Raw genomic sequence first — 9,909 nt, 5'->3', positions numbered from 1 at the left:
TCTTACAGTGATCCGGATCACTGTAAGATCCGGATCATTGTAAGATCCGGATCATTGTAAGATCCGGATCTTTGAACGACTCTCTGCCTTCATTGGCATTCTAATCATTCAGAGAATGTACCATACTGTTATAAATAATACATTAATAATCACTGCCCCCAGGATTTACATCCCCCTTTACCTGCAACTGCACCTTAAGCTAACTTTATTAAATTAATTAAATTAACCCTCACCATTAAATTAACCCTAAACACCCCATCAACCATGACTGCCCTAAAATTAACCCTTAACACCCCATCAACCATGACTGCCCCTAAAATTAACCCTTAACACCCCATTAACCATAACTGCCCCCAAATTAACCCTAAACACCCCATTAAGCATAACTGCCCCCAAATTAACACTAAAGACCCCATTAAGCATAACTGCCCCCAAATTAACACTAAAACCCCATTAAGCATAACTGCCCCCAAATTAACACTAAAGACCCCATTAAGCATAACTTCCCCCAAATTAACCCTAAACACCCCATTAAGCATAACTGCCCCCAAATTAACCCTAAACACCTCATTAAGCATAAATGCCCCTAAATTAACCCTAAACACCTCATTAAGCATAACTGCCCCTAAATTAACACTAAAGACCCCATTAAGCATAACTACCCCCAAATTAACCCTAAACACCTCATTAAGCATAACTGCCCCTAAATTAACACTAAAGACCCATTAAGCATAACTGCCCCCAAATTAACCCTAAACACCTCATTAAGCATAACTGCCCCTAAATTAACACTAAAGACCCCATTAAGCATAACTGCCCCTAAATTATCCCTAAACACCCCATTAAGCATAACTGCCCCCAAATTAACACTAAAGACCCCATCAACCATACCAATTTATTAGGTAATTTATCTGGAGTACATGCAATTAATTTAGGGGCAGTTATGGTTAATGGAGTATTTAGGGTTAATTTCAGGGGCCGTTATGGTTAATGGGGTCTTTAGGGTTAATTTCAGGGGCCGTTATGGTTAATGGGATCTTTACGGTTAATTTCAGGGGTAGTTATGGTTGATGGGGTATAAGGGTTAATTTTATGCTGATGACTGAGGGTTAATTTCATTAATTTAATAAAGTTAACTGTAGGTGCAGTTATAGGTAAAGGGGGGCAAACTCAGGGGAATCTAAATCCTGGGGGCAGTGTGAACATTATTAATGTATTTATTTATAAAAGTATGGTATCAGTGATATTCTCTGAATGATTCGAATCTCTGTAAGATTCGGATCCTTGTAAGATCCGGATCCCTGTAAGATTCGAATCATTCGACTCTTCGGATCATTCGACTCTTCGGTTCATTCGACTCTTCAGTTCATTCGACTCTTCGGATCATTCGACTCTTTGAACGACTCTATGAGTCATCGTTCCTGTGTGAATTAATGAGCTGTAACCTGACCCCAGAGTGCTCTGCAGATGACTCACAGCTCTAGGATCAGGTTACAGCTGCATGATTCACAGACTGAACCGCTACAAACGAATCGTTCAGTCTAGTGAACCGACTCATCCGGATCACTAAAAAGAACCGGATCAAATGAACGATTCGTTCATGATCCGGACATCACTAATTTAAACGCTTACAGCAAAACGTAACTGTTTAACGGTTTACAGAATGTGATGGTACAGGCGACGCATAGGCAAGGACAGTTTGACTAAACATTCCATATTCAGCTTTTACCGCTCTATTGTGGATGCCGGTGTCAATGCGCTGCATCCGACTGTTAAAAAGGCAGCCGAGCGATTAACGGCTTCAGAGAGTATTGTAGTTCAGAGGCTTCAGAGAGTTCGCTGTGTTTTCAGGATGCCTTTTCTGGCTGCCTGTGGAACTATTTTTCAGTCATTCCAAAACATGTCACCCGGTTCCTACAAACACATGCCTGATGACATAAAAGGAAAGCACTAATTCTTGTCAACCAGACTCTCCTCCCAGTCACATCTAGCAGTACAGTAACTCAGAGATATATCTTGGCTGGGTCAGGCCCAGGGGCCCTTGGCTAGGGTAGCACTGCACCATACTGCTTTCCTCTGTGGCTGCCATCTGGCATGCCAAGTGCCAGATGTGATATCATACCCATATGAAGCACCAGTTCTCTGGGTTGACACCTTAATCCTTAGGGTCTAGTGAGTGGGGCCTGACACACCTATTTCCCCCCAAAATGGGGGGGTCCTATGATGTCAGCAGGAACACCCACACACATCAGCGGGTAGTCATGGGCACATCCCACAAGGGTGGGGCCTCTGGGTACCAGAGACTAGTGATGGGAAGTTCGGATCATTAAAGTGAATCGGATCATTTCGATTCGTTCACTGAAATGATCCGATTCATGATCCGGATCTTCGGATCACTCAGTGTGTCTGCACGGAGTTACTGTTTTCCAGTAACTCCGTGCAGGCACACTAACGATTGGCCCCGCCCCTTTCATTATGAATCCTCCCCCCTGCCTCCAGTGATGTCAATGAAGGCAGAGAGTCGTTCAAAGATTCGGATCTTACAGGGATCCGAATCTTACAGTGATCCGGATCATTGTAAGATCCGGATCATTGTAAGATCCGGATCTTTGAACGACTCTCTGCCTTCATTGGCATTGTAATCATTCAGAGAATGTCACCATACTGTTATAAATAATACATTCATAATCACTGCCCCCAGGATTTACATTCCCCTTTACCTGCAACTGCACCTTAAGCTAACTTTATTAAATTAATTAAATTAACCCTCACCATTAAATTAACCCTAAACACCCCATCAACCATGACTGCCCTAAAATTAACCCTTAACACCCCATCAACCATGACTGCCCCTAAAATTAACCCTTAACACCCTATTAACCATAACTGCCCCCAAATTAACCCTAAACACCCCATTAAGCATAACTGCCCCCAAATTAACACTAAAGACCCCTTTAAGCATAACTGCCCCCAAATTAACACTAAAGACCCCATTAAGCATAACTGCCCCCAAATTAACCCTAAACACCCCATTAAGCATAACTGCCCCCAAATTAACCCTAAACACCTCATTAAGCATAAATGCCCCTAAATTAACACTAAAAACCCCATTAAGCATAACTGCCCCCAAATTAACCCTAAACACCTCATTAAGCATAACTGCCCCTAAATTAACACTAAAGACCCATTAAGCATAACTGCCCCCAAATTAACCCTAAACACCTCATTAAGCATAACTGCCCCTAAATTAACACTAAAGACCCCATTAAGCATAACTGCCCCTAAATTATCCTTAAACACCCCATTAAGCATAACTGCCCCTAAATTAACACTAAAGACCCCATTAAGCATAACTGCCCCTAAATTATCCTTAAACACCCCATTAAGCATAACTGCCCCCAAATTAACACTAAAGACCCCATCAACCATACCAATTTATTAGGTAATTTATCTGGAGTACATGCAATTAATTTAGGGGCAGTTATGGTTAATGGAGTATTTAGGGTTAATTTCAGGGGCCGTTGTGGTTAATGGGGTCTTTAGGGTTAATTTCAGGGGCCGTTATGGTTAATGGGATCTTTACGGTTAATTTCAGGGGCAGTTATGGTTGATGGGGTATAAGGGTTAATTTTATGCTGATGATTGAGGGTTAATTTAATTAATTTAATAAAGTTAACTGTAGGTGCAGTTATAGGTAAAGGGGGGCAAACTCAGGGGAATCTAAATCCTGGGGGCAGTGTGAACATTATTAATGTATTTATTTATAAAAGTATGGTATCAGTGATTTTCTCTGAATGATTCGAATCTCTGTAAGATTCGGATCCTTGTAAGATCCGGATCCCTGTAAGATTCGAATCATTCGACTCTTCGGTTCATTCGACTCTTCGGTTCATTCGACTCTTCGGTTCATTCGACTCTTCGGTTCATTCGACTCTTCGGATCGTTCGACTCTTTGAACGAATCTCTGACTCTATGAGTCATCGTTCCTGTGAGAATTAATGAGCTGTAACCTGACCCCAGAGTGCTCTGCAGATGACTCACAGCTCTAGGATCAGGTTACAGCTGCATGATGATTCACAGACTGAACCGCTACAAACGAATCGTTCAGTCTAGTGAACCGACTCATCCGGATCACTAAAAAGAACCGGATCAAATGAACGATTCGTTCATGATCCGGACATCACTACCAGAGACTAAAAGTTCCCATGTATGGTATTACCCCAGTGTGCTTCGTGCGCCCTGTGGGCTAAGGTCACTATGGAGGCTGTGCAGATTAGGCACAATGCTCTATAGCAGGGGCATACAAGTTTTTTCTGCAGTGGGCCACTTCATCAGAATTGTATAAGTGCTCGGGCCGAACTCATTTTTCACTTAGAGAAAATATGGCCTTTAATAAGATATGCAGATTAAAATAAAGTAAATGACACAAAACCTTTACTTTTCCTCTCACTGATTTCTGGGATTTCTGGGCCTACAAATTCAGGATTCTGGATAAGTAAAAATAAAATAGTTCTATTTATTTTAGGGATGCACTAAAATGACAATTCTGGACCAAAACCGAAAATTCAGGGTTCACTTAGCAGAAACGGAAAGTGACCCCCCCCCCACACACTTTTAATAAAAGTAAATTACAAACCAAAATTGTACAAAAAAATTATATATTATGATTGTTAACAGCAATCTAAGGCATACCCAGATTCCAGCATGTACTGGTTGGCTGGGCATTGTATTTTTTGTCCAATTTTAGTGTGTAACCACACTTTTATTAAAAGTAACACACCACAATTGGACAAAAAAATCCACAATATGACTTGGCATGATAGGAGTGTGATTGCTAACAGCAAACACGCTCTTTTTATACCCAGGCAACCAGTGAATGCTGGAACCTAGGCTGTTAGCAATCACACTCCTGTCATCCCAAGTCAGCCAATACATGCTGGTACAGGATGGCTGTAAGTGCAGACCCCATACTGCTGGCAGCATCAATACACATGGGGGGCAGCTAGCCAGGTTTCAGCATGTACTGGCTGATTTGGCATGATAGGAGTGTGATTGCTAACAGCAATCATAGTCCCATCATGCCTAGGTTCCAGCACTTACACATCCATGCTATCACACACACACACAAATTCATTCATTCACAGATTCATTCCCTCAATCAGGCATACTCATTCACACAACCCACCCCACCCCCTTACCTGCTCTACAGCTCTCGATGCCGCTCACAGACTCCAGAAGGGGGCACGGCCTCCCTCGTTCTCCCCACAGAGGAGGCAGGACTGGAGCAGAGAATAGACCCTCCCACAAGTAAGCAGCAGGGCTCTTGTGATCCTGGCTGCGGATCTCACGCGGGCCGCACCTCGAGGTTTGATTTGGCCCGCGGGCCGCATGTTGGACGCCCCTGCTCTATAGTATATTGGCGCCAGTCACAAGCGAGATCTCCAACCACTCCAGTGGGCCCAACAAGAAGCAGTGCATCTGGTACACGGTTATGCAGTAGAGGGGCTGCACTCCCCAGGAACTGTCTCCCTAGGCCTAGTTGGCCTAGGTGGGTATACGCCACTGAGTCTTCCCCACATTCCATATCTATAAGGTTTCCTCCTGGCCGGAGAGAAGCACACCCCATGTGTATTTCTGGCCATTATGATTATGGTGCACACCAGTGTTCCCTCTAAGCTGTGCGCTTGTGCGCGCACACATAGCTTTCAGAGGGAGCGCATACGAACAAAAATTGTGCGCACAACCAGTAGCGTACCGAAGGGGGGGGGGGGCGGTCCGCTACCGGTTGTGTGCACAGCACCTCTCCAGAGACGGACAGCAATGTCCGCCGCTAGTGGAGCAAGCTCGGTTGGGGAGATCAAGGATCTCCCTCCAACCGGCTTAAAATCAATCAAGGGAGTGGGAGGTCTGTTAATACAGACCTCCGATCCTGCTCCCTTGCGATGCGCGCTGCACTGAAGGTGCCGGCCTTAGGGGTGTGCGACCGCCCGGGACTTAAAACATCGGGGTTTTTTTGTTTTTTTTTAAAAACTTTATTTAACATCATTCATGTTAAATAAAGTTTAAAAAAAACAATAAAAAAACGATGCTTTAATCTAAGTCCCGGGCAGGGGCGCCGAGCGGTTGCCCCTTACTCTCCGTGACTCCGGCAACAAGGTAAGTGGGGGGGGTGTAGTTTGAAGGGGCAGGGGGGGGTGTAGTTTGACGGGGCAGAGGGGGGGGTGTAGTTTGAAGGGGCAGAGAGGGTTGTAGTTTGAAGGGGCGGGGGGGTGTAGTTTGAAGGGGCATGGGGGGGTGTAGTTTGAAGGGGCAGAGAGGGGGGTTAGTTTGAAGGGGCAGAGAGGGGGGTTAGTTTGAAGGGGCAGAGAGGGGGGTAGTGAGGGGGGAGGCACCAGAGGAGTAGTCCGCACAGGGCGCCACAATGCCTAAGGCCAGCTCTGATGCCCACCGTCTTTACTGCACCGGAAGGAGAGGACATAGAAGAGGAAGAAGGAAGAGGAGGTGACAGAGACAGAGAAAAGGTAGGAAAACATTCTGTGAGAGTGAATTAGTAAGTGTGTGAGAGTGATGGGTGTTATGCTGTAGTGTGTGTGTGTGTGATAGCATGGATGTGTAAGTGTGTGTGGGGGGATAGCATGGCATAGGGAGGCTGTAATCATATTCCTATCATGCTCAGGTTCCAGCATGTACTGGCTGCCTGGGCATGATAGGAGTGAGATTGCTGGTAGCAATTATATATTTTTTTATTCAATTTTGGTGTGTTAACCACACCTTTATTAAAAGTAAGTAACACACCAAAATTGGGCAGAAAAATTTGATAACAATATTAATTTATATATATAATATATATATATATATATATGATTGCTAACAGCAATCCCACTCCTATCATGCCCAAGCAACCAGTGTGATTGCTGTTAATTGTATATATATATATAGATACTAGGCCAGACACTAAAGTGGTAGGCCTATACCACATCAATGTTTGGCTTAGTATATAGTGATTGGGGTTATGCTGCATTATTGTCAATGTCTGGCTTGTACCACGGTCAATGTGTGCCTCTCTATATAGTGATAGATGTTCTGCTGTACCACTGTCAGTGTTTGCCTCAGTATATAATGATAGCAGTTATGCTGTAGCACCGTCAATGTCTGCCTCAGTATATAGTGATAGGTGTTATGTTGTACCACCGTCAATGTCTGCCTTAGTAAATAATGATAACAGTTATGCTGTACCCCTATCAATGTTTGCCTAACGATAGAAGCTATGCAGTTTTAAAGTGTGTGTGGGTCCCATGTACAGGATCCGCCCCAGGTGCCAAATACTCTAGGTACGCCCCTGCGCACAACAGTTTTTCCCAATTTTTTTTTATCCTTTATGTGGCCTGGAGCCTCCGCTCGTGATTCGCTCATAATTTACTTATGCAGTGAGAATTTCACCTTTAAAAAACATTACAGTAAGTAATACTGTTATGTAACTAATACTACGTTATCACACTATAATGTAGTGTTATTAACCATGAGCGAGCTGTACCAAAAATATAGAACAACAATTTAAATGTAACGTTTGCAGAAGCATATTGTGCGCACAAAATTTTGGCTCTGGGAACATTTTTGCACAAGAGAAATTTTCTGCGCACACCACCTAAGAAAAATTAGAGGGAACATTAGTACACACCCGAAAGATAGGATAGATCCATTAACCCTTTAACAACCAGTGACGTTGTATATTTAATATACTAGTATTTTAACTCTTTCCATGCACTATTTCTAGTGCATATGCTAAAATATACTACTTTCTCAAACTTTGTGGTAGTAATTTTCTGCATTTTTTTTTTATTTTTTTTTATCAGGTATGAGTTTACCGCTCCTGCCACAGACACACACACTCCCACCATTTCCCGAGTACAGTGATACCCCCTTGTATGGTTTTGTCGGGTGTTTGTGTGTGTGTGTGTGTGTGTGTGTGTGTGTGTGTGGGGTAAACGGCCACATTTCAGAAGCAGATTTTTCTAATTGGAATTTTGACAAGTTGAAAATTCTGCCCCCATGTCCTATTTGGGAGATCTTTGAAGCAGCCAATACTGGGGGCTGGCTTTAAAGCCAGGGTTTACCCATCTGTTCTTCCTTGGTGTAAACAGGAGAAATAATATTTCCAATATCTGCTTTCTATCAGTCCTCACTAACCAAATTTCCAATTTTGGATAACGAAGGACAAATGTTTTCTGCCTTTAGCTTTTTTTTCTATTTACATACATAAACATTTTTGGGAAATTCTGCAGATTAGCCATTTTAATCACCTCTTTAACCCCCTTAATGACAAAGCCCGTACATGTACGGGCTCAAAATGCATTGTTTTCAAATGGTTTTGGGAACGCCCATTGTCCTTAAGGCGTTAAGGCTTTAACATCTTTTTATTCTATAAATGATGCTGCTGATTCCTCACTTTTATAAACATTTGAATTCTAATTTATTTTCTTTTTATTTACCAAAGGTATACATTGATGTGTGTAACTAAGGTTTGTTTAAATGTATTCCACTTGTCTTCTGTGTTATATCCAGAAAATTATCCATCCCAGTCTACATGTTCAATAGATGCCCTCTGTCTGTCAAGGTTGTGTTTTGGTGAAGTAGTTACCAATTTGCTCTTTTGAATTAATCTCAAATTAAACCATGTTTATGGTCACTATTCTCTTACTTGGAAGATTCTTGCATTGAGGCAACCAGTATTTATCTTTCAAGTCTTCCAGGTCTCTTCTGTATAAATCATTCCCCAGCAACATCTCCAGAGTACAGTGATACCACCCATGCATGGGTTTGTCAGGTTATATGGGGCTAAAAGGCCGCATTTAGGAACCTCAATTCAGGTTTTCAACTTGGAACTTTTGACATCTGGTCCTTTTGCCCCATGTCCTAATTGGGCCATCTTTGTAGCCGGTTAATTCAATTTACCCCATCAAACTATATATAAAACTAGACACCCCAGGGTATTTCAAATGCTGGTATTTTAACCCTTTCCATACACAAGATTATACAAACAGCATTTGCCAAAGTTAGTGGCAGTAATTTTTTTTCACACAAATTGTACTTCAGGTATGGATTTATAGCTCCTGGTATATGTCACTGTCACACAACACCCCAATATGTGTTCAGCAGCATCTCCCAAGTACAGTGATACCAACCATGCATGGGTTTGTCAGGTTGTTTGGGGCTAAAAGGCCACATTTGGGAGGTGCATTTTTTTCATTTTCACATCTGGTCAGTCTGCACCTGTGCCCTAATTTACCCCATCAAACCATACCTTTCTTTTTGAAACTAGACCCACCTAGGGTATTTGAAATGCTAGTATTTCCATGCCAGTATTTTTGGGAAGAATAAAAAGAATCCCCCCCCTCCATATGTTTGGACTTGTTACAGTACCTGTATTCAACCTGCAAGGGGAGCCAGAGTTCTCAGGAGAGACCCTCTTGGAAGCATTTTTTTTTTTTTGACGGGCGAGAGGAAAAATCTCTTGCACCGGTACTTCTGATCGCTTTCCGTAGCAGTCACAGGGCACCCTGGGGTGAGTTTTTTGTGTCGCTGAATGCTTCGCTATTGGGGCATGCCTGAAACGTCATTGGTCGGGTCAATCTGATTTTTTCCCAGACTCACTACAGAATATGGTCCAGTCAAATGAATTCAATCATTTGTAAATATAGGTTTATTTTGTACAAAAATCAGATTTACATTTAAAAACTAAACAAAACAAGCAGACAAACATTACATTGAACACCCTGTGCTTCCATACTCTGCTTGTGAACAGAGATCTTTTCTGTGATGGGGTGGTGTGCACCTAATATAAAAACACTTCATTATTATACGTGCTAAAATATTTTCAGTGCATGTGTTTATCACAACTGAAAGCAGAAC

Source organism: Sceloporus occidentalis, unplaced genomic scaffold (genome assembly GCF_023333645.1).
Source record: "Sceloporus occidentalis isolate IW3139 unplaced genomic scaffold, rSceOcc1.0.p SCAF_38, whole genome shotgun sequence".
In the NCBI taxonomy this organism is placed as follows: domain Eukaryota; kingdom Metazoa; phylum Chordata; class Lepidosauria; order Squamata; family Phrynosomatidae; genus Sceloporus; species Sceloporus occidentalis.
Note: the sequence above shows the minus strand (reverse complement) of the source record.